Source organism: Amblyomma americanum, chromosome 7, assembly GCF_052857255.1.
Source record: "Amblyomma americanum isolate KBUSLIRL-KWMA chromosome 7, ASM5285725v1, whole genome shotgun sequence".
Lineage (NCBI taxonomy): Eukaryota > Metazoa > Arthropoda > Arachnida > Ixodida > Ixodidae > Amblyomma > Amblyomma americanum.
Window position 1 is genome coordinate 30,441,244 of NC_135503.1, and position 26,468 is coordinate 30,467,711.

At 50.1% G+C, this 26,468-nt stretch overlaps 1 protein-coding gene and 1 non-coding gene across 4 annotated transcripts in view; one reads left to right on the forward strand and one right to left on the reverse strand.

Moving 5' to 3' along the window:
- LOC144098769 (uncharacterized) overlaps positions 1-26,468 on the reverse strand; it is a 413,922-nt gene that overhangs the window by 279,113 nt on the left and 108,341 nt on the right. The gene's annotated exons all lie outside the window — the stretch shown is intronic.
- TRNAT-GGU (transfer RNA threonine (anticodon GGU)) lies at positions 22,481-22,554 on the forward strand. Its single transcript has one exon. It is a non-coding gene; the product is annotated as a tRNA-Thr (tRNA).

Here is a 26,468-nt window from a genome sequence, read left to right on the forward strand (position 1 = left end):
TATACTCGGCCGAGCGTCGTTGTCCGGACGCCCACGGCTCGACGATTACGCCGCGCGGCCCGCTTTCTCGGCGCGGGAAAGTGCAGCTGGGAGACCGCCGCCTTGGGAGTCGGGCGCGCACGCAGGCGTGGCTCCAGGAAATTGGACGTGTCGTTAACGGTTTCGTGCGAGACGTTAATCGTCGCCGCCAGGGCTCTCCCCCCTCGTCGACCGCAGCGGTGGTCGAACGGCCCCATCTAGAAGAGCTCCGTACCGCGTGATCCAAACGGCACAACGAGAAGGAAGGAAGGAAGGCGAGGGGGAGAGAGAGTAATGAGCCCCAATCAAATGGGAAGAGGCCCGGTGGTAGTAGTACACGCGGGGAAGAACGCGGGAATCCTTTATCACGGGGCAGCAGCAGGCCGAACGGTGCGGATCGGAAGGAGGCCTCTCGTTGTGCCTGTAGGCCCGGAGCTCGCGTCAACGCGTTTCTCCTGCTTGTACGTCGAAGTACGTCGTAATCAAAAATTGCCGCCCCAGTAAAGGCGTAATCCGAATCCAGTGACAGACAGAAAACTCGCAATGAAAACCCGGACATGTCCCTGCAGACCATACAGATTCGTAATATAAAATTAAGGGGGAAGAAAGGCACTTCGGTCTTTCGTACACCGCAGGAAAGCTGCAAAGTACAAACCTGATGCATGGATTGGCTAGTTACTGGCTGAAAACGTCGAATAAAATGCGAGAGTACGATTTCATTCATTTCTCGATAGTGTAGCTTGCAGGATAATGCTGAATAAAGAATGACTCTGACTGGTTATGATAGTGACCTTTTTTTTAATTCGCAGAAAATTTCATGATGAAACCTCAGGTTTCCCTGATCAAACCTAATAACGAAAACGTCATGGCCAGCATGAAATTAATTTCGCTCATATATATACCAGCCATTTGCTTGCAACACGTTTAAGTAGTCCAATACATAGAGAGAGAGGGTTTATTCATAGGAAAGGCAGAGAGGTTGGCCTGAAAAAAAAATATCTGGCCTGCTACTCTGCTCTGGGGGACGGGAAGAGGAGATAAAAGAAGGTCACGATGGGGGACGATGATGATGGGAGGAGGCAGATGAAAAACTACTTAAAAAAAAAAACAACACAAGGCACACTTTCTGACATCATCTTGTCCAATACATAACTTGATATGCGCAGGGTGGGGAGTGTCGCGGTGGCAATCGACGTTTTCGACCGTACACGAAGCCAAATACCAAGTGCACACTTCTCGGCATTGCCGTGGTCGAATGAGCACTCACAGACGGCGGCATCTATGTTCGCTCTGTAGTGAGAAACTCAGTGGTGTGGACAGTTTCTAGAGTTTCGCAAACTTATGCCGCGACAACGAATGAAGAGTTAAGCTCGTCGTTCATTGCAGGGTTTCCTTTCTAGTCTCCTCAGCCGTTCAACTGACTGCTCGGTCACTAAAGATACCGCTGGCGCTTATTCGCTGCGGATGATCGCGAAAGTCAGCAGCCCGCACACTGTGGTAAACTAAAGTGTGGTAAACTATTCTGGCCCTCTTGAAAGCGCCAGCTATTCCTGATAAAGCGAAAACAGGGAGTCGGTAAGTTTTTTTTTTATCGTATCCATTGACCTATGTCTCGGACCGCAATTCGAGCCAGTTTCGACGCCAACTTCGCCGCGATTCCGTGAAGACTTTAGATAAGTTGGCCGAGAATGGGTGCAAAAACCATTCCGTGCTTTCAAAATATGTAAGACTAATGGAACCATGCCCGGTGGGGTGTTCGCGCCCACACTGCGTGCGAAGTGCTTACAGTTATGTGAATAATGTCCCCTCTGTGAACAGCTTCATTTTAGTAGTGTCAAAGCATTAGATGGCTTATCGACACCCGGCGTCGCCTACAAAGTGGCGCTAAAGAACTTGCGACTGATCGAAACGGAAATTCAACGAGACACACACACACACACACACACACACACACACACGCACACGCACACGCACGCACACACACACACACACACACACACACACACACACACACACACACACACACACACACACACACACACACACACACACACACACACACACACACACAGAGGGAGAGAGAGAGAGAGATGGGACGTGAAGAAAGCCGTCGCGACGGCCTCCGGCCTCCTCAAAATTCTGGTTTCAGCGATTTGGTCCAGGCCCATAGATATTTGAAAAACAGCGCGAAAAACGGCACGACAAAAGGAACACTTACTAGCAGGACGGGCGCTGACTATACCAACTCATTTTATTCGGTCAAGAACGCATTTTGTTCCTCCTGTCTTTTATCACTTTTTTTTTCTATGGCGCCCCGGTGATTTTCCCGCACACCTCCCCGACGCTGCAAGGCCTGTCACGCTGCATGCCTTCGGCGCCAGTCGCGTTGCCCGACGGCCCCGCACACTCGCTCCTCCGTAGGGGGCGCGACGTGTGAGCACACACAAACTCTGGCGCATACAGCGACGGCGGGCTGAGTCGCGATAAGGCGACCCTATTCGTCCCGCAGACGGCCCCCAAGCGCGGTCGGGGTCGCCGCGGACAGCCGACCTGCAAAGGCGCCGGTCACCGCTGAAGGCTGACGTCTGTTCTCTCCTGCCTGCCGCCGCAGTCCCGTCTATGCAAGGCGCGACGTCGCCCAACGGACCAGACGCCGATCAGCGAGCACGTGTTTAGCCGCATGCAGCGCCCCCTCGTCCCCACACCCTTTATCGCGTTCGCAGGGCCTTTGCAAATCGCTGTCTGGGTTTTATACACCGCGGAGTATCAAACGAGACACGCAGCCGTTGTTGGTGTTGTTGTTAGCCTATCAAAAGATAGGCTAACAGCCGTTCCTTCGAGCGCTCCCTGTTCAAATACCTCGTCTTTGTCGCCTTCTCCTTGCCGCTGCATCTAATTCCCTCTTTTTCGCCACTGCTCTGCATCAGAGGTGGGCATTTGACCTCAAAAATCTGGACCTCACCTCAACCTCAAAAAGAATTTGCCGACCTCACTCAACCTCAACCTCATCAGTTGAGCTCTAAGGAGACCTCAACCTCAACCTCAACAGTTGAGGTTCAGGTCTCCTTAGACGCCCTCACCTCACTTTTCCTGAGGCCACTGCTGACCTCACTCAACCTCACCTCAACCTCAAATTTAGAGGTTGAGGTCGGCTGCACGACCTCTGAAAACGAACAACAAAACAAAAAGCGATTAAGAAGTTTTTCAGTTAAAAACAATTCTGAGAATCCTGTGAGATAGGAAAGCCAAAATGATGATTGTATTATTTAATAAGGTGTGTACAGACACTATTGATGTGCACGCAATAGGAGAAGCTTATAATCTGGGATGAACCCTCAGAGAGTATATGGCCTGCGGGCAGGGGTGTCCCATACGCTGTTACCACCAGTACGTCGGTGAGTACTTTATATGTGTCAATATTCGGCAACCTGCTTCGTGTATACTCGTTCCTATGGGAAGTCTCTCGCTCATTCACGCACGAACCGGCAATTGACAAGCACAGCCCTTCTACACCACCTACCAGAAATTGGGAGGAGGGGGGAGGTATTCACGATACTCTTTTCAGGCTTGGGAATAGTTACCGAATATAAAGAAACAAGTCGATGTACTTTCCAATGGGACGGTTATGCAGACGCAAATCAGTATATTTCGATTTTCTAGCTCTATCCGGCATAGCGAGAGGACTCAGCGTAGATAATAATTCTGTCACCCAGCAAATGCTCTGTTCAGTCCTCTGCATGTTGCCTTCGAAAACACTTAACACGCTGCGGCTGTAGTACACCAACAGAGGCACGTTCTATTTATGTCTGTGTAGAAGCGGGCGGATTCTTTTATTAATGCGAAAGCATTAGATGGCTCACATTCAAGGTCATATCCGCAAAAGTGTCCGCAAGAAACGGAACCATGTAACGTCACGAGCCAACGAGTCACGCGGCGAAGATGATGACGTTGCGTAATTAATTAGTGCTAATTAATACAATTAGGTAACGCTCAGAATAATAAGTATAATTGGTGATGACATCATATGAGTGTGATGTCATACCAGGTCACGACATCATATGAGTGTGATGTCATACCAGGTCACGTAACGACGCTAAATATGACATCACATCTACTCATGTGAAAACGATGTAATTTTTCGTCATACCAGGCCCCCATCCACCCCCTTTCCACCATCATTTCACGATTCATAAGTACCTCACAATACTACACATGCGGGAATGACGCATTACAAAGAGTGCTCACAACACGGTCCACATTAATGACATTCGGTTTGTCCAGCAGGTAAACGCGCCAGTTCTCATGTATGACATACTGCAAGGATCATGCAACGACACACGCCGTTGACCTTCGAGATGATGGCGATGATGATGACAATGCTAATAGTGAATCTTTATGAGCCCGGGAAAGTCTGATATACCACTACCAAATTAAAAGTTCCCAGAATATTGATTAAATATTGTACATTACCCAGCAACCGAAGACAATTACTGTGCGGGAAAACAAGAATACCTGCAGCTAATAATTAAGGATGATGATGTTGATGTTCCTGGGAGGTCAAGACCCTCCCCCATTTCCGCCACTTTCCTCCAGGTGGCGGTGGTAATGGTTTCGAAATCCTGGGAATTCTCCGGTGACTCGGTGATCCCGCGGCATTTTGAAAGGGCTAGATTACGTCTTCGAACACTGTGCCAACTATTAAAATCGCACGGGTCAAATCAACTGGCCTAGAGCGGGCAGCGTAAACTGCTCTCTCTGTCAAGAGCACCATGGCTCTCCGCTCAAAGTTCCCCACGGCGAAATCTTTTTCAGAGCCCCCCCCCCCCCCCCCCAACACTGAGGGAGAAAAAAAGCGCCTAAATACTCATACGCCTCAGCAGAATTCTGGGTTCTGGGTACCATTTCGTCAACAAGTCTTAGACAAGCTGCTTTGAGTCAATCACTTGTTTTCCTTCAAAAATGAACTAATCAATGGTACACCAGCATCCTCGACGTTTTTTTACCGACGAGCACCGCGCGATCATTCTGTGAAGCCGTTTAAGGTGAACGATAGGTATCTGCAAAATAGTTAAAGACAACGTGTAGTGCCTGGTCGTCTGCAAGGCAGGCCGCCAACCTAACTGGTCCCATACGAGAAAAAAAAAAGAGAATGATTAGAAGCATACAAAAAAAATCGCACATTAAAAACAGAAGCGAACTACAGTGTGCCCCATTAAACGTCATATTAGAAGGCTTGAAACAGCGACTCAGCAGCGCAGCGCGACCATGTAATCAGTTCTCTTCGCACATCTTCATTAAAAAAAAGAAAGAAAAAGGAATCGGCTACCACGTCACCATACATTCATTACAGTTTTGCATTTTTTCGCCTCTCTAACACCGCTATGCTGGTGCGTTCGACGCGTGTTGCCGTGTTTCGGCATAATAAGCGAATTTCTGAGAAACAACAAGGAACTGGAGACCAAAAGAAAGGTTATTCGGAAGGATAAAAATGTGAAATTACATTTGCATCTTCTTGCATTACGGAACGGTAATATACATAAGTAATGTGAGATTCAAAAGGGGAAGTCACCGATCAAAAGCTTCGACGGTGTTATACAGGTTTTTCTGGCTTCGTGCTTATTTAACCAAATCAGCAGGTGTCCTTGTTAGGAACCGCCCGAATCACATTCTCTCGCCTCTGCCGACTACTCCAGTTTCTGTTAAGTCAGCTTGTAATGTACAGCAGGATCCCCTTTATTCGACTGCAAGGCAAGACCCGTGACGTCAGCGCCGGCAACGAGCACGAACACGAAGCAGTCTTGCTTTATTGCGTGCTTGTCGGACTGAACTTATTTGTTTGCGGCGTCAAAGAAAACTACCGCAGGTCAACGTGAGGTATACGTGCTTTGCGCACTCCCGGGAGTTTGAGCCGACCGGCAGGCAGCTATGGCTGCTACGCCAGCGTGGCAAGGAGAGGGACAGTGGCGTGCCGTGACAGCAGCACTCCTTCCAGGAAGACCAAAGGGGTGCGTCTTCCTGTAAGCTCAGCCTGAAAGGACATTACGGCGCAGCACCGAAAGCTAAGAGGGAACTGTGGCATCCGGTCGTCCAAACAGGGGAAACCGAACACTAAACGTCATTGCATGAGCATTGCGGTGATACTCTGCAACTCCACTTCGGAAGTGGCACTCGTCGGAGTAAGACGTGGCAACTGCAAAAAGTCTCAACCTCAAAATTTCGACCTCACTGAATGACGAACTCACTCAACCTCAAACTCACGCGTGAGGTTGAGGTCTGATTTGCTGACCTCACTCACAAAATTTCGAGCCGTTGCCGACCTCACCTCAACCTCACCTCACTACGTGAGGTTGAGGTCATTTTGAGGTTGAGGTCGACCTCATGAGGTCGAAACGTCATGAGGATGCCCACCTCTACTCTGCATTATCTTTCTAACGGGCCACCGCGGTGGCTCAGTGGTTATAGCGCTCAGCTACTGACCCAAAAGACGCGGGTTCGATTACGGCTTGCGGCGGTCGAATTTCGATGGAGGCGAAATTCTAGAAGCCCGTTAATAAACCCCAGGTGGTAGAAATTTCCGGAGCCCTCCACTACGGCGTCTCTCATAGCCTCAGTCGCTTTGGGACGTTAAACCACACCAAACCACAAACCAAACTATCTTTCTAATGACGGAACTACGTCGGCAGCACGAAACAAAGGATGTTAAAGACGCGAGTTCTACACAGACAAGGCGCTACTTTCAACCGCTATTTATTACAGTGTTCCGTGAGGCTACCTCAATCCTTTTATCCAAGCTGTTCTTCGCTATCTGCCTATCTATACCCCGGACTCAGATTTCAGTAAATTCAGTAACGAAATGAAAGAGCGTGCAAATTACTTGGGGAAAACTACACCACTTAGAAAAGCAATGTCCATCCGCCCGTCCACGCACGCACGCTCTTGTGCGTGTATTTGGGTGGGGGGTGGGGGGGGGGGTAATATCAGAAGGAGCGATGAATTCTGAGGACAATACACCAAAGGCGTTTCGTACCACCTGTCAATGCATGGACGAGGCGATGCCCTTTTGGGAGGAAAAGTGTGAGGCGGAAAACGAGCGTAAACGAAAAAAAAAAAGAAGAGAAGGCAGAGGAAACGGGACGAACCACCCAGAAACTGGGCGCGTTGCCAAAGTTCAGACCACCACGAAACACCGCACAAGCGTCTGTTGTGTCTGGAAGATGTTTGGACGCGCGCCAACACAAAAACTCGAACACCGCCACGTTAGAACCGATTCCTGGAACAAAAATGCAACAAATTCTTGCCGACAATATGACTCTCACGAGAACAGCTTCCTGAAAGGAAAAGATTCCCGAAAGGAAAAAAAAAATACACGAAGTATAAGATTCGTCTGTGAGTGAAGTGAAATTCGGTGAACAAAAAAAAAAGTACGTTTCGATCCAACTGACGTCTTCTCTCGTTGTTCAATTGACTCCGCTACTACTGACTAGCCAGGAGCAACAACTAACTTAAGCAGCGCCTCTAAGCCTATGTTCTTGCCGAAACAAAATTAAAAATATACTCTCTACACCCCTCCCTGCAAGGCCGACACCAATGCGGCAAGCTCCAGGCTCGACGCACACTCAAGAAAATGTGACGAGTTCGATCCGTTCTTGTTCTGCCCACCGTGCAGACGGCCAGTCCAACGTACAATAGCGTGACAAATATCTACACGCAGCGAGTGTGCTTCAACGATCCTCAAGGAAGGGCGTACCACGATACGATATATGTATTGCACACCACACACACCGTCGAACAGGTGTAGACCGTTTCGTCTGACTCGCCCAGAACAATCGTTGGCGCGAATTTCGAAAGGTTGCACAATGGACGCCTGCACTAAATAAAAAAAAGGGGGGGGGGGGGGGGTAAATGTGGCGTGCAGGGTTGAGTGGAAGCAGCTTGTTTCGACGGTATAGGAACTCTTACCTCCAGGGAAATCCCTATTGTCATTAACAAAAATATGTTTTAAAAAGCTAGTGGCGTGTATACTATAGTCTTTAGCGGTTACCTTCGACTAATAAGCTACAATAGTTTTAAAACCAGAGTTACCCGACCTGCACCACCTCACGAGCTTTGCATGACCCCCACCAACATCCTCCGAAAAAATTCAGCCCCGGCACACATCTCTTTCCAGCACAGACTCTTTAGGGAACGCTCCGGTCCAAATTGGCCTCACCCGTACGCCAACTGAGAACACTGCCTCTTCCAATGGCCTATAGCCCTTCTCTCTCTCTCTCCTTTGAGCTGCGGGCACAGCACTATTATATTTATTTCTTTTTATAACTCTTTCTAAAGTATGTCCCTCTCGAGACGGTTACGTTCCGAGCAGCATTCAAAGAGAGAAAAAAGTGAGGCTCGGGTGTAAAGTAAAGGGCTCCGTTTCTGACGTAAGCAAGTGTATTTCGTTTTTCAAACCACAACTTCAAGCTGCGTCGTCACTATTATCGAGCAGCTGAGGTTGTGGCCGCAAACGTTTGCGGGAGAAAGAAAAGTAATAATACAAAAAAAACAGGGAGGCGACAAGTACAGAAAGGCAACAAATGCACACCTCAAGGAAAACAAGCACCTCGTCAGGTCAACTCTGTTCGGAGCTCCTCTGAAATAATCGGGGGTAAAGAGATTTAGTCAGGCGGCCGGTTTCAGTGTTTCACTGGCACTTGCAAAGGGTGAACACTTGGATGGATGGATGGAAAAACATTACTGAGAGAGCGAGTTTGGGCCCTTCAAGGTCTCAGGGCCACCGCACAGCCCTCACATTACGCGCATGTGTTCAGGCCACGTCGGGCCATAGCACTTGGAAAGCGTGGTTGTGACTAAAGCAAGTCCGCCGAAGTTCTCTCTGCATGTGGTGATACGTATAGAGAGAGCCGCTTCCACAACTGGCGAATTCAGCTTCTTCGACTGCGCGGAATGGTGATGCAGAACTACCAGCGTTCTTTATTCGCCGCTTTGCAAAGTCTGACTGGTAGAAAAACGCCAAGTACTAACCGATCTCGAGCATTTTGGTCCCGTTTGTGGCAGACTCTACACGAGATTGAAGTTTCTAAGCCCGCAATTTCTCAGGGCCAAGCGGGAAAAAAAAACGATCTGCCTATGGGGCGGCCAGAGCACCATATCAAATCTAGCTCACCCCTATATCCACCCAACAGACACACGCACACGCTCTTGCGTATCCACCGGATTACCTCGCTTCCCGTACACCATGGCGCGGGTGCAGCGGCCTCGCAAAAAGCCACGGCGCGCGCCGCCGCACCCAGGCAGGGCGCGAGGTCGCGGGCCGAGGCAGCTAGCGCAGCGGGCGGGCACACGCCAGAGTACAGACCCGCGATCGACACGGTTCGCCCGATTTCCGAGAAATAAACTCCGCACGCCTAATCGAATTCACGAACCGCTGAAAGAAAAAAAAAAAGGCTAAACCAAAAATTAAAGAAAGAGGCACGAAAGAAACAAATATATTCCTCGCCCCCAGACGGGAACAGGAAACCGAAAAATCTCGATATCGTCCGCGGCAGACTGGTCGGGCGCCTCGGACCCTCTTCTTGCTCTTTTTGAACGCCCCGTATGCCTCTAACGCAGTTGGCATCCTTTCTTTTTTCTTTCTCAATACTTTTCTCTATTTTTACTTTTCGATCGCCCAGCTCGTTTCCTGCAAGCGCTCTCCGTCCCATGCCCCTCTCGCCTCTCCTGCATCGCAGCCTTGCACAACCGCGTCTCCTCTTCATTTCCCCGAGTTCTGGGAGGAGGCGCGCTCGCCGCGAGCGGCGCCACCGCCTACGACGCCGCCGCGCACGAAATCAGCGCAACGCCCCGCGCGTATGTCACGCGCCGTTTGGTCGTAGGAACGTCGCGAGAAAAGGCGCGTCGCACGCACGCACGCACACACCGTCGACTCCAGCCGAGACGCCCGAGGGCGAAAAAGCAAGAGTCGCTCCGAGCACGAGCGCGCGCGCTTGGCGAAAGAAGAACGGGCTAAGCGGCCGGTAAGCCTTTTAGACTAAGCGCGCTGCGTCCGAGCGTATAATGCACTAACTGAAAACAAACCCTCCTGGGGCACACTCCGCGCACTTGAAAGTGCTTGAAAGTGAACTGAGCGACGCGCTGCGCCATCTATGTGCAGGAGCGCAGCACCGTTTTGTTAACGGCACGAGCAGAGCACAATGCGGCCGGCTGTGCTGCGCAGCTGCCGCAGGTTGCCGCGCGCTCTCAGGCGGTAAAAGACGACGTTTCTCTCACCGGGCGCGTTTTGACGCTCAGCAAAGCGAGACAGCGCGTTTTCGAGGCACGGATTAGATGCTCGAGGGCGAGGCAAGGTTCCAAAACAGAATGAATAAAAGTAACGAGGTTAGGAAGAAGCAGTGCTTTTGTGCGGCGGGAATACGCCATGTAGGCGAGAAGGGGCGACAAACGCAACGAAAGTGAAAGACGCAAACGTGGGTTTGATATTCATTTCTGGGCTCGCGTTTCAACGGCTGCGGAGAATGTGAGTTACAAGCATTTCAATGTTAAAACTGCGAAGAAGGGACAAGGTCTGGCAAGAGGAAGGTCTAGTAAGTCTCTTCTGCGCCTGTCTCGTCCTCTGCGCAGTTCTTTTTTTTATGTTGTTGTTGTTGCTGCTGCTGTTCACAGTGCGCTGCTCTGGTCAACGAATGGAGAAACTAAGCATTACCGCAGCTGAAAAACGGGGGAACCACGAAGACGCCCTAGAAGACCGATGGCTGACCACAGACCCTACATGAACTACACACAGCGGATGTACTGTCGAGGGGGAAGAGTGGCCAGGACACGCGATCAACATCAAAAGCATATGGCTTTGTTATCAGCCGGTGGTTGCAGTTCACACTCGTGGCGATGAAACTATTTGTCTTCGGCTCTATAATGTGTGCTAGTGAAATCAGCCGAAAAGCAGAGCACTTCGCTCCTGTAATCCAATATCATCAGTCGTGCGTGCTGGTACTTGTCTTAACGCACGCATACAACATACACCTCAGACTCGTCCCATATCCAGCGCCGAGCGTAGATAAACCGAGGCGCGGGTTCGGTTCCAGAATCCGCAATTCGCGAAGCGCCCAGGGGGGCGACGCTAGGAAACCACGCGCAGTGCACGGACGCGCTGCGACTCCCGCGCAGAGCACCCGAGACGCGACCGCGTCGCCATGGCAACCATGGATGCGGGGAGAACGCAAGTGTGCCGTCCATTATATTCCGGCCACGGAAGGTCTTCTTCTTCCACCTCGCGCGCTGCACCGCCTTTGTTTAGCCCCGAGGCCGAAAAACACGGCACCGGTGCGTGTAAGCCGCCACAGCGCGCGCGGCCAATATAGCCGCGGGGGAGGAGCGCGCCGCACGAACTGCAAGGTAAGAGCTGGCGCAAGCACATCGACGGATCCCGACGCAGGGCAAAGCCTGGCTGGAGTGCGGGGCACGCGTCCCCAACTGCGCTACGCGGTTATTTATTTTTCATCCATCGGAACGTGCTAGCGGTAGATCGAAGGTCTACGTACCGCGCCTGCGCCCGAACAGCTACAGTTTGGAAGACGAGTTCCGCCGCTTGCGATCCCTGAACCCTTCCGGGTGCTTTTTGTATGGAGAAAAAACGCTCGAAACAGCGCGACCACAAAGGGCCATTAAGAGCTTACAGCCTTAAGCTTTATTAATGGCATTAGAGCGGTGCCACATGCATTAATTTAATGACATTAGCCTAACTGCCCTTAGCGGCCTATATTGAGTCCGTCACAGATCATGTGCCCGAGCAAGGTGTATACCTTCGTGTCTATTCCACACGCAGTCAGCATGCATCTTTGTTAGCAACAGCTCCCTGATCAGTTGCAAATGGTTAACTCATAACTCTCAGTCAGAGGAGGCATCTCTACTGCAATTTCGATGCGAAGGACGACATTTTTACAAGCACTTCTGACAGATTCTCTCTCTCTGTTTGTGTGCTGACAGCGAGTTCACGGACACTTTTTTCACTTTTCACACAAGAACAGCGGTATTTTCGGGAAAGTAATTTTAAACTACATTTGAAAAACGTTCCCTAGATAGTGTGCTCATTAGCACTGTATGTATTCCGGTGAAATGTTTGAGCGCCTTGCAAGCGTTATAGTCATTGTGAATTTCGTATAATGACATCAAATGGGGACACGCAGCACCAACTCCGAAAATAAAGGCTTTAACAAATTTAAGGCCTTAAGCAGTTACTACTATTTCTCGTGCGCGTGAGGCACGGGTATACAACGTGAATAACTTACAGTGCGTCCGGCCAACTACCTGAAGTCATCTCTTCAACCACGAGATCCAGTAATCAATCCAGTATATTCTCTTTTCTTGTCTTCATTTTTCTTTGCGTGTGCGGCGAACGGCGATAAAACGTGTGCGTGCTTCCATCTTTTTGCCACTTTCCACTCGGTACAGACCTACCAGCCGTCGTCGTCACCTCGCTAGCCAAAAATAAAAACACAAAAAGCACGCGATCCGACTTCCCAAGCGGCTCAGAGATCCGCTAACAGCTGCACGCAACGACGGAGCTCGAATATAGCGCCGACATTTCCCAAACCCGAACGCTCCCACAGCGAGCGCTCAATCGCTACACTCGCCCACGATTCTCCGACGACTTCTAAATATGGACGAAATGACAGATCGAGGAAAAAGGCGCGTAAGCCACAACCGCCCCGGCCCACCCAAGCGCGGCAACGTACTACGTCGGCTGCGGTCTGGAACGAGCAATCACCAGCGCACATCGAACAAGTGCAATCGCCGCCTCGCGGGAGGGAGGTTTATATATACGTGTACGCACACAGAACACAGAGAAAGGCGGGCCGACGAGACGTAAGTGGGTTCGTCCAGCGTTATATACTGCACACCACGCCTGCAGAGACAGGAAACCTCGGGGAAAATGATGAGGGATCGAGCGAGCAAGTCGTCCATCGCGCAGCCCGGCCTTATTGACTAGCTGGGCCACCGTGTACAAGGCACGTGCCGCGCGTACAGGGAGCGTTCAGCGGGAAAGCACGTCACGCGTACGCACACACGCACACACAGCCATACATACAAGCCGGTCGCATCTTTACAGCTCAAAAGCCTCCCACGGAGCCTTTACATATACGAGCAGACGCGATGGATGTCGTGGGCGCACAGTTGGAAAGAGCGCGAGTTCTGCTCTGTTCGGCTCGGCTTGGCTTTGCGTCCGCACAACACTAAAGGATAATAAAGTCGCTGCCCAAGGCTTAGCCCAGCTATACAGAGACGGACCCGGAAGGGAATAGCGCGGTCTCTGCTCCCGTTTCGCGAGAGTATATCTTTCGGCCGTCCGGTGTCTAGTCTATAATCCACGGGTATTACGCATCGCAGGGTGTGCGTGTAGCCGGCGATATCCGGCAGTAAACCGAGCCGGGCGACGTTGCAATACCGCACGCCGTCTTGAATTTTTGTTTTGTTTTCTATCGTTTGTATTTGGTGTCTTTGACCGAGCGGGTGAGCCGACAACGGCTGGCGCTCGACGCTATAACGACAACGGCGAAACAAAGGCTACCGCGGAAAGAAGGATGAAACAGGAGGAAAAGCAGGCTGTGATCGGCTTACCGGCAAAACATTTGAGAGTATCTTCTGCTTTTTGTTTTCGGCGCATTATCTCTTTCAGCCGACTCCCCCCCAGTACCATATATGCCGTCCACGTTAATGAATCATCTGTGTTCTATCATACTGCTGTTCAACTGACTGCGATATGATACCTCGGCACTTTTGTTCCACTTTCAAGCTACTTCGCCACAATATGTGCCCGTAGCCTTTACACCTGTACTGAACGGTCCACGCTGTACAAGCTGGTACACTTAAAAAAAAAAGAAGTGTCTAGTAGCAATGACAAAAAAAAAAATTTAGGGGGACATCAGTTTCATTTATGAGCGGGAAATTCGACGGCATCTTTCTATCACTGGCCAATCTATTCCAATTCTAATTCTGTTCTAATTCCATTTCTATTAGTATCGCTGCTTTTATTATATATGCTGAGTCATTCTTAGTCATTTTCGTTTTTGCCATTCTTAGTCCGGCGTCTCCCGCCTCTCCCTTAGAAGTGGAGAGGGGGAGTAAAGAAGGGGAACGGATAGCAGGCGGAAGGCGGAAAGAGGGAAACAGCACCTGCCACGGTTGGCAGGTGAAGGCTTTCATACAGACGCAGACGACCCCCGACAAGTTTTCGCCTTCGTGGCTCTCGTAATGCTATCGCACTAAAAAAAAATTAAAACCAGCCGCACTGAACGCACTCAATCCGTACTCACATCCCTTGAGCAACATTCAACGGACAAAGGGGAGCGCCAACGAATAACCTCATCGCGGCCCGTTTGTGTAGCCTGAAACTGAGCAATGCGATCCTCACTTACAAACAAAAAACCGCACAGGGCGCTCATCACATTCGTGTTTAGCGCCTTTGGCTCCTTGGGAATTCTTTATTTTTATTTATTCACCTTTGTTTTTCTGTCACATGTCAGCCAACATCCGCTCAAAATTGTGTAAGAGAGCCAGTGACTAACCCCTGACCCGCTTGCCCGGCTCTAAGAGTAATAAAATTGATATAATGAGTAATAACAAAAGCGAGAATAATATTCAGTAATAAACGTACCACGCGAGACCGCGCTCGCAGTTAATGCGAAAGGCGTCAGAAAAACTAGGGAAGACGGAAAAAAGTCGTTAGACAACGGGCCAGAAAGCGCAGCGATGACGGCGGCTTAGAAGCCACAGCGCGCGGCAATTTGCACATTTAATCGCGCGACTGGATGCGCGGTTCCCCGTGTGTCTCGCAAGGGCAGCAGGGGAAGTGCGGGGTGAGTAAATAAAGCGCGGATTCTTCATGAATAATCGACGCCGATGCGCCATTCTCGTTTCGCGGCCGCCGCCACCGCCGCCGCAGGGCCATCCATAATGCAGGCGTGCTTTTCCGGACCCGCGGACGAACCCCACCGCAGCGCTCCAGTGCGTGGGGGTGCGCACAGGGGGCTGCGGACCACGGCGCGGCCGTCGGGCCCCAAAAGCGGGCGCGCGTCGACAAAAGCGCGGAAATCCGCGAGCCCGAAGCGCGTCGGCGCAGAAAAAGTGTGCGGAGAAAGTGGCGACCGCGCGGAGCCGATGGCAACTATACTACATCACCTCCCTGCTCCTTACCGCCACGTGGACATGAGTGAGAACGCAACACTGCACACGAGCCCCTTCTACGGCGTATTTATGAAATCCGCACGCGCTCTTGGGTATTGAAATGAAGGCTGGCGAACCACGGAGAATGCGTTTATCTTGCACAGTGCCGAAGTCTTGTGTAAAAACGGAAAGCTGAGTAAATTGCCGATAATTGCATCAGAGTGGGTTGCTGGGCGAATTGGTGACTGAACATCTTAGAAGAATGCGCGAAAAAGACGAGACATTTATACGTGAGACAGATACAGCGCCATTTCCTTTCCTCCAAAGCTAACCTTAAGAAGAAGCAGACCATACATGAGCGCTGGCTATATCAACTGATTGTATTTAATGCGTCATCGTTCTGTGTATTTATATGATCATGAATTATGAGGGTTTAACGTCCCAAAGCGACTCAGGCTACGAGGACGCCGTGGTGATGGGCCCCGGAAATTTCGACCTCCTGTGCATTTTTTATGTCTGTCGTTCTGTGTAATTATACGATCACGCATTAAACACAGTCAGCTGCTAGTCAGCGCTCACGTAAGTCTGCTTCTTCTTCTCCTCCTCTTTGTGAGCTGTCTTTCTTCTAAGATGTCGATAATTCACGAAAACGACTAAGCAGTGCGACGAGACGAACCCAAAAACGAGAAGGCCACTTGTACGAGCGCTGGCCCCCGGCTATGCTAGTTATTGCCAAGAAAACATAACCTGTCCTCAAAAGTAAGTGTTTGAGAGTCAGCGCCTGTCTCCACTGTCCAGTAGCCTTTCCTGATAATAAGTTGTTTAACTGAGAGTAGGCGCTCGCGCAGTGGGTTTGTTCTTTGTGTTGGTCAGTTCGCGCTGTTTAGTCGTCATTCTACACGCATAGCTTACAGACGCCGTCGCTGGCACAAGGTAAGGAGGCTTATACACAAGGACGAAAAGCAATGCTATGAGTACACTGGTTAGATTGGGCGACAAAGGAAAATAAATATAACATCCTCATGCCCATACGATTTGGTTTATACTCATTCACAGAATGAACCTTGTTCATTTTTAGTTGCATAGTACCTCATTTAATAAACAAGAGCAACAGAAACCTCTAGCGCTCCTCTTCAATTCGTTTTGTTCGGTGTTGACGTTATTTCCGCAATAACAGCAGAAATGCCGGGCCCCCTTAAGAATAGCCGTTGCGCGCACAGGCCATTTCAATGCATCTTCGCTTTCCTAGAAAACAAACTCAAGAAACAAAAACAAAAAACGCGAGAAAGAAACATATCAAGAAAGAAGGAAGAGAGGAGAGTATACGTGATGTCCCTCCGATTTTCGCGCGCGTCTACGCGGCGCCTTTCAGCAAGCATTCAGAGACGCTCACGACGGTCAGCCCAAAACTTTCCGTCGCCGACGGGCGAAATCGAGCTTTAGGGCAAATAGAGAAAAAATCGCGCGGCTAGACTGCGTCACTGGAAAGCGAAAAACATCCGCCAATAAAAGAAACGCGTCGCTCTTTCTACTTGTCAGCCTTTCATCGCTAACACGACAAGGAAAGGTATTGAAGGAAGGAGCTCTCGGGGCAATAAATTGCCAGGAGGGGAGAAGAATGGGGGCGCTCGAAACGGCGAGCGTCAAACGGAGAACAGCGAAACGACGGCGATGCCTTCAGGGCAGCGACGAACGGCCCCGTCCGCTGTCGTTGTCCGTCCATTCACTTCGACCCCGGAATCCACCTCTCTTGTTGCTGCTACGTCGCTTTGCGTTTTGCTGACTGGGTGCCCAAGCCGAAAAAGCGCGCCAAGTCGTGTTCGAAGCACGATCTCCGCAGTTCTCCTAGGCTCGACGCTTTGTCTACACCCCGAGCAACATTGGAGACCAGTACCACGCCTTGTGACACCGCGCTTTGAAAAGAGGGTCTTGCATTCTGCCGTACTTCAAGCGCACTTTTGTGTCAAGACTCGAGCCCACTGCTGTTCTGCAGCGAAATGGAAGGAGAAAACTTCACACACCATTCCCTCAGACAAAAAAAAAATGACTGACAGCCTTTTTGATAACTGCAAATACGCCGTCGTCGGTAGTTCAACCGACCTCCCCGCTCTGAGAACTGTGTTTCCAACCACATAGTCATTCGGCGCCGGCTAACCTACATTCCCTGCGGAATGCGGCGGCATATGCTTGAACTACTGATAGAGTCAGACTATTGTGCGCGTCGTTGCCTAAGCGACCAACCCATACTTCGGCTATCCAAATACTCGCTGTGACGCATTAAAGCGGGATCTGGCATGAGCTAGCCCGGCACCGAACCCTAATTCTCGCCGCTGTTCGGTCGTGTTTATCACGGCAGCCAAAATGCAAGCCAATCACAGGGACCGTAAGGTTTGCGAATGCAGCCCCACATGAGCTGCACGTACCTGCAGCTTCCATAACAAGATCCACAGCACCGCAGTGTCGTAGTGAGAGTGATTTCACGGACACAGCGGGGCCAGTTGGCAGATGATCGTACGCCTCCGTTGTAGTGTACGCCTTTCTTCACCTTTGTGCTCCATGCCTTTCGCTAATACATTTTGTACGTGCGTGCGTGCGTCTCTGCAGGAGCAAGCCACGACTGTTAACGACCACAGTCCAGATATGGCACATAATGGAAATCACTTGACCTCATGCTAGAGTTGGCTCAGAACACAGCAAGGATTCGCCTGTCTTGCAGTATTAGTAACTTCTACGAAACGACACAAATGAGCGTTTGCAGGAGCTGAGCGGTGGAGTTCGGGAGAATTCGTGCTATCCACCGCGTAGGTCTCCAAGAGACGTCTATATAGATGGGTGTCGATTCTTGAGCCGTCAGATAATGAGGCCCCGACTCCGCGCTACCAAGTAAACAGAGCTGTGCCCAACGCGATCCGAGACTAACCCCTCCCCTCCCCCCCTCCCCCCCCCCCCCGCTCCCCTCCCGCCCACCCTTTGGCGCACTACCTTCACTCGTCAACCCTCGTCGGCCCTTTTACCCTACGCTTGGACGTGGCCCGATGAACGCATCTGACGACGTCTCCTCGAGCGCCTGCAGGAGGACATGGAGGGGCAATCGGAGTGCAAGAAAACTCTTTGATTTCAGTCTCTTCCTTAGTTAAGGTACCCAGGGTTGTTCGAAACAAAGGAGAGGAGGACTTCCACCTCGTCGTTCAACTATGCGCAAAAACAGCATTCTACTACTGCCCGTGCAGACCTGCCCTGAATCAAATCTCTTGGCTTCAGCTTACGGAACCCCCTTCGTCCTTTTGTGCTGAGCTCGTTGCAGTTCAAGAAGCACTCTGCTCCGTGGCCGACATAACTATGCTCCCTGCGGCCCATGTTGCCATCCGCACTGACGCCCTTCAAGTTGTCCGGTTGCTACGACGTGTTAGCCGCTTTCCCAAGATATGTCAGGGCATCCACCGGCTCGCGGCACGCATCCCGCAGCTAGTGCGTATTGAGTGGGTCCCACAGGATCTGCTGACCTATCAAAGCCAGGTAGATTTAGCCACCCGCCTCGCGACTCCAGGCTCGTCATTGCCTCGGCTCCTTCATTTGGACAACTTCACCCTCCTTTCATCAAGAAAGAGACTCCTCCGGCGCCGCTCACGTGCTCTAATCCCTCCATGTGCGGTAACCCTCCCCCGCGGTCTTACCCGTGCAGATGAGGTTGCGATTAGGAGGATCCGGGTCGGGGCTGCCCTAACACACCTGCCGTCACTCAGAAGTGGCCTCAGTACCAAGATTTGTCTCCTCGGCCTGGGTGTTCCATATGCAAACACGAGGACATTGAAGCCAACATTCATCACTTACTGCGGGACTGCCCAGCTCCCAAGCCTACAAGGATCCGGCACCTGAAGGTAGCGGGTCTTTCACCAAGCAACCCTGCTTCATACACTGCCTGGACGCAGGGACCACACCATCGTTCTCTACTGGACTTCACCAAATCAGCTATCCTTTTTCCATTAATTTAATCACTACTACATCTTTCATCACACCTTCGCCCATCGTTGATGCCCTGAGGCAATAAATCTCGCTTAAAAAATATATGCCGCTGCGAAAACTTCCTTATCACAAGCCAGCGACGTCGGCTTTTTGAACACAGTGGGCGCTAGCCTAATGAGGCAGCAGCACCTTTTGGCGCGGGCCGGGAACCCGAGCGTCTACGCTCAATACTACAGCCTGTCCTAGTTAATGAGGAAGCTTTAATTGCAGGCCGCTATTTTGACAGGCTCGCTCTAGGCCTTAACAAATGACGGTGACACAAAAGTCGCACATGCGCTGCTTAGGAAGACACAGAAAATAAGTACTTGTCACCCATTCCGTAATGAATTAATGAAAGCACATTATCATGAAAGGGAAGACAAAAGGCAGCTGCGGGAAGAAAAAAGTAAGCGGCACTTAGCACTTATAGTTCACGCGCCAAGATCCGAGCCAGAGTATGCTAAGTGCTGCTCAGGCTGGACCCAATCAGATGAGGTATTAGTTCTTTGCTTTTTTTTTTCAGCGCACGACTTGTTATCCGTCAAGATGGAAAGTTGGTCTAGTTGGAGTTAACTGCATGCATAGCTATTAGCGCTTTTTTTTGAAGATACGGAGAGTGCAAAAATTCACAAGACAAGGCATATGCTGCTTATACAGCGTCAAGTTCAAGCCAAGCTAGAGCTTTTCCTCCGCGCAAGGGAGAGCGGCCTTCAATGGCCTTCTACAAAAGTGCCGTTCTCGAGCACCCGAAACACATCTCCAGAGAAATGGAAAGGAGGGGGGGGGGGGGGGGCGAGTTGTACAGAGGCAGTATACCATTTCGCGCAGAGTTCCATCAAGGCTCCCACAATTGTTGGGGCGGCCGAAACCGCGGAGAGAAAAAAAAGAAGAAGAAAATCGCGGACAAATGACTGGCAGCAGAGAGAATGAGAGAAAGGTAGAAAGGACGTAAAGGGGCACCGAGGACATCAGGCTTTAACCCTCACGAAACGAAGAGCTCGCCCAAAGCGAGAACGTATATAGTATGTCGAAGGCCTCGGAAGACATAAAAAAGGTCACCGCCGGCGCCCAATTATGGGAGTCAGTGGCGTGTTCCTTTCTTCATCCCCATGGCATGCCTGCCTCTGCCTACCGCATTAACCAGATTCTAACACGCGCTTTTTTTTACTATTATCATTAACAAAAACTGAGCCTCACAACTCCAAGCGCTTTATAGTATAGTATGTCAAGGTGAAACCGCGCTAGGAGCAGCCCAAGCGTCGTTGCACCATCAATGATGGCCGGAAGTTGGGGTTTGGCTGAATGGCTGAAGGCGCTACGCCGCCCGATCTGTGCAAGTCACCGCTCTATTTGTGTTTTGTGCGTGCCTTTTCTGCGCCTTCAGTTTCCGCGAGCACGAAAACTGGGTGCGCGTTGCGATCGGGTAATTACGGTACTTCTTAGTGCGTCGTCCATTCCCCGAACCTCGAGCAGAGCTATATGCCGGAGCCAATTCCTCCAGGCAGGACACCCTGCTGCCAGCGGGCCCCGCGATGAAAGACTTGGGCAGAAATGCCGAGAAGACACACTGCGAGCCACGTCGGCACCACAGGGGACCGAAAGGGGGAAAAATAAATAAAGGAAAGCGAGAGAGGCAGAGGGGTCCGAGAAACCAGATGCACGCAGTTTGAAAGGAAAGGCGGAAGGCAAAGAAAACGAAAAGCGGTTGTCCGTCTTTTGCGCGCCGTTATTTCGTCCTTCTTTTGGCGTGTGCCTCCATCGCTCGAAGCGCATACATGTAGCTCTGTTCGCGCAAAGGGCTTCACTCGGCAAACTTCTGGGCTGCGGCGTATGGTGAGGGGAAACAAAAAAAAATAAATGACACACTGCACTTACACCGCAAGCGGCACTGCGCAGGATTAGGAGGAGCGAGAATAGTGGCAGTACAGGGAATGAACAAGAATCAGGAAGAAAAAAAAAATGTAAGAGGAGGACAAAGAAAAGATGCACGAAAGCGACGCAGCAATGAATTCCCTGGGAGTGACTGTGCAAGCTCGCTCTCACAGGGATCTCAAGCGAGATTGCACTGCGTGAGAACAGCGAGCGAAAAAAAGAGAAAAAAAAATGGGCGGCATAATACAGCAAAATTCCAAACACGGAGAGTAGTTCACTTCGAAGAAAAAAAAATTAGGCCAAGGCAAGAACTCAGCCCCTACGACAGTGAAAGAAAGGGCGGTATTCTAATCGCGAATTAAATGAAAAGGCATGATGTTAAGGTCTCTGTAGCGGCTCTGATGAATGTCAAGCTACCGACGCTATTATTCTCAATGCTCTTTTCTGGAGAGTAATGGTGCGGGATACACGATGCATAAGTGAAGCCCCATATGACTGAACGCAGTATGTTGGATGACAGTGAAATAAACTTCAATTCGTGAACATAAATTAACGAGCCTATTTCTTCACAACGGCAAACCCTTCTTTTTCGAGATCCCGGGTCGCGGACTGCGCCGTTCCCGAGCTAAACAGACGCAGACGATTACAAAAAAACGATTCGCCATTCTTTAGTGTCTTCAATGAAGGAACTTCTGTATGCAGGGCTTCACGGAGCGAACGTAACCCACAATGTCTCACGACAAGCCAAGGACCGTAGAATTATTGCACAGATACTCGATAAAGGAATACAGTGCATTATACAGAAAAAGCCCTCTAAGTTGTAATCCGTACCCATACAGACATTCGTTAGCTCTCAGTGTTCGTCCTCACATCCTTAATACGAATACGCCTACGTGGGAAAAAAAAAAGAAGTAAGCTGTCCCCTAGCTTCCTTCCTCTGGAAGTTCCCATCTAGGAGCTTCCCCTCCCAGAGGGGAAGTTCCCCTTTTTAAGGGAGCTTCTCCTCACTCCCTTATAAGGGGAGTGCCCTTAAAGGGGAACGCACTCGCTAGAGGACAGCTCACTCCTTTTTTTACTCCTTTCTGTGTAGGTCAGATGTTTAGGGGAATCCCCCAAGGTGGTGTAAATTTGCAATAAGGGCGTAACTACTCATAGACATCCACACGAGTGCAGCCATACGGCTACAAAGGAAAGCTATACAGCTTTCTCAGAAACTTTGTAGTTAAAGAAAAATTTGTCCTGGTACGGGGTTCGAACCCGGGACCACCGCTTCACCGGAGCAGTCGTTGTACGAAGTGAGCTATCCGGGACGGCAAGCTTATGGTAGGGCGAGAGCGAATTGATCAGTAACTCGAAGCGGGAACGGTGTTGGTCAAATGTTCCCACTTCGAGTTATTGATCAATTCGCTCTCGCCCTACCATAAGCTTGCCGTCCCGGTTAGCTCAGTTGGTAGAGCGACTGCTCCGGTGAAGCGGTGGTCCCGGGTTCGAACCCCGGACCAGGACGAATTTTTCTTTAACTACGAAGTTTCTGAGAAACCTGTATAGCTTTCCTTTGTAGCCGTATGGCTGCGTCTGGGTGGATGCGAATGAGTAGTTACTCCCTTATTCCTTTCTGTTTAGAATGCTGTGGCTAGAGCCCAAGATTCGCTTTCTATTCAGAGCCACAGCCACCTTAATTTTACTCATCTATGCGCTCACTTTCCGCTCCCTAGCCATATTGAAAGAATCGTATATACTTAGTGCCGCTTTCTGCATCTCTCTTTGAATATCTTGCGCTCACAATACTCGCAGTTTTTATTTTTTATCTTAAGACTGCTTACTACTAGTAAGCCCGGTGTAACGTTAGGTGAGGGTGTATTTCGCGGTACTCATCAATAGACTCAGCGAGCCAGTGGTTGTCACCGCAGCGACTAATTAAGTAATCATTCCTCCGCGCGCGCTTCCAGTACCCAGAACAAAGCATCCGGACGGCTAAATAATTAAGAGAATTATTTGAAATCCTGGAACAAAGGCCGAACCATCCGACGGAATGGACGGGAACAAACGTAATACGTAAATCCGAAGTATGCGCTAAAATCCACAATGTGTGTCTTGGAAACAATGCAGCTCGCATTCGGAATAGCTGGTGCAAGTCTCCACAGTCCGTTGTTTCTTCCCCCACCGCTCACCCACGGAAGAAAAAAAAAAAGTAACTAACTGAAGCACATCGCGAAAAGCGAATCTCACTCTGTTCAGAAGGTACACCACTAAACCGGAGAGGAGACAATGAAAAAATATATATAAACGAAATGTGCACAAAAAAAATGAAAAAAAAAAGTGGTGGGAACACGGTCAGCGCCGTCTCTCTTGCGCTCGGGTTTCACGGCGGGCCGCTGAGATGAGCCGACCAAGGAGAGTGGATGATGGGCAGAGGAGGGTGAGGGGACCGGAGCGAGTGCTCATGGCCTGAGTAGCGCTAAATAGGTTCCGGCGGGAGGCCGCGCGCGCCAGATGCAAATAAGCCAGACCCCTCCCCCCCCCCCCCCCCCCCCCCCACCTTTTCACTATTTTTCCCGCAAAAAAAAAAATAAGAGAGAGTGTCCTCCCGAGCACTATTCGAAATTGTGTGCGCGTGCCCGAGGCTCATCCAGGGCCCCAGGCTCGTCCGAGGCTTAGGCATGCCTCGTCGGCAACGGCAGGACGAGGGCTGCTGCGCTTTCTTTTCGCCTCCAGCACTCTATTTGCTCTCCTCGCCCTCGATCGACCCGCAGCGGGGAGAGGAAGAGGCGCAGGGAAAATGGAATAGATCTCGACTACAACCATGTGCATGTTACGATGATGATGCCACACGAACGGTGACGAGGGCGCCATGCCTTGAAGCGCCTACGCGTGGATTACGCTCACTGTGACGTCACTAAAGTACACACGCGCACGACTTTGAAAGCGTACGTTTCGCAGCAAAACGGCGAAAAAAAAAACAGCTTTCAGAGTGGCTACATTTCCACAAAGTTTAAGGAAAAGGTGAGTGAGAGTGAGCACATGTACGCGGAAAAAAAAAACATATCTCCCTGAACTCGCTGCTGTGCAGTGACAAGCGATCGTGAAATCTATTTCGCCACCATTTTACTCGCAAACGCGCTTGTTTTAACACGACAGCGTAAGCTCCCCCATGTGGGAAAAAATTGATGTCTCTGTTAGGCCATGATATACGTAGCGAAAGCGCGGCGACACCTTGGTAGCGTCTCCGCCTCAAACACCAGAGGCCCTGGTTCGATTCCCAGCCTCGACGCAGGTTTATTATTATTATTATTATTATTATTATTATTATTATTATTATTATTATTATTATTATTCAGTGAGTGTGCGGGGGGTCTCAGTGGCTCCCACAGTGGTCACGTGGTCGGCCACGTGGTGCGGAGCAGCTGCCGGCGGCGTGGCGCCGTGGCTGGTCACGCGGTTGGTCACGTGATGCGGTGCGAGCACGGCGAAACTGCGAGTTCGTGGCCAATGTAGCTTTCGCTACAGAAACTGTTCGGCGTCGGCGACCGTTTGATGCATCGCGGCCGGAACAGCAGGAGGAACCGCCCGTTCCGGCAACCAAGGTGGGCCACCTAGATCAAGTGACCTTGTGACGTCATCACAACCTGTCCACCGGATTGTGAGCAAACTGACAACCGTGGCAGGTAGCAGTTAATGGTCGCGAGAGGTTGCTCGCGAGCAGCAACCTGGGTATCACAAGCCCCACGTATAGCACCTGTCGTCGCAGGGCAGTGGCGCATCGCTTAACCGCTGCACCACTGCGCCAGGAGCGGTATGAGGACTGCCGGGAAATTGTGAATATAGAGAACGACGACGTATTCCGCATATATGGGTATTTATTCCGTTAACGCTATCGCGTCATAGACATTTAGCAACCAAACAATTTGCCAATGCCTCAGTACAAAATGGGAGACGTCTGTTAGCGAACATGAACTCTTATGTGGTCAAATGGCCTCTCGGGAACAGGACAAATGGGTGAAGTCTGCGAGCACAACACTTAAAAATGCGGAACGTGTGAGGCTGCCGTCTGCGTGTCTCGTCAGCAAGGCGTGGCAATGAGTTCCACAGTTACTAACCCTGTTCTTGAGAAGCCCTTTTACTGAAATGAAGGTTTTGTTGCACCTTTTATTAAAGTACGCGAGCACTCGTTAAAATAAACCGGTTAGTCCAATTCTACGCAGCAGTAAATCCCCTTCATATCTACGCCCAGCTTACACGCATGTACTCGATCGCAGACGACAGAAATGTTCTAAAGCGCATTGTTCTCCAATCACCTCGCACAAGGATTGGCCAAAACGAGAAACGACGAATCGAATATTCGCACGGCGTTAGGCAGACGAAATAGGTTCACTTTTCAAACACTGGCCTCTGGACTAAGAAAAGAATGTTCAATAAAAACGTGTTCTTCAATACTGTCGGGACTATAAAGTCGTGCCGCCGGCGTTTTGGCCTCTTCAAACATCTCTTATCTTTTCTCTCAGAGACTTCTTACATATGTTAATAAGGGCTTATAAAATAAAGAACAATAGAAGTGCGGCATTTTGGGTTCTTCGAACATTCTTTTCTTCTCTTAAACTTCTTACAGGGAGAACAAACTTCATTTCGCTTCTTTTCCCCGAACAAGACCTTCCACGAATTCGGGCGAACCCTGATTAGTTTTTCTGAGGCGGCTGTCCAACTGAAAAAAAAAAAAAAACTGCTCGAATCCGCTGCTGTTGAACGTGCTTTTGAATGTAAGCCTGGTGCTGTGCTTAACGAATCCTGGAATGTGGGCAGCCATTTTTTTTCACTGGGTATTTACCTTTTCGCACTTTCTTTGTTTGCATTCAATTATTTATTTATTTCTTCTCAGGTACCGGCGAGGCTTTATTTTGTCCGGGAATCAGCGAGTTAGTGAAAGCCTTTTGAACAATTTCAAGTAGTGCTGAAGAGTGCAGCTATAGTAAAAAAAAAAATGAAAGTAGTTGAGCAATCTGCAATTAACTTCTTTAACGAAAAAAGAAGGAGGTCAGGTTCTAATAGAGCTTATTTCTGGACGGTGAAGGCAATTAGGGGAGGAGGAAACACACAGTGCGAACGACAGGTGGAGTGACGGCAAAAAACGAGGAGAGGGCATTAACGATGCAATAAAAAAATATGAAGATCGACGACTACATGTTAATGGCAAAAATCTCGCAGCGACGCTCGAGAACGGCTGAACAAAACCTCCAAGCCCCGAAGAATTTCGTCTGACGATAAAATTCTTTAAGAGTGCGCCGTTTTAGAAATATACGATTTAGTTTGCTGACGCCCAACGTATTCGCAATTTAACTACTAGCGCGACGGTAAAAAAGTTATATGATTAGGAATCACGCATCAATCAGGATTAACAAGTAGATACGGTCCCGCTAGCACTGTAG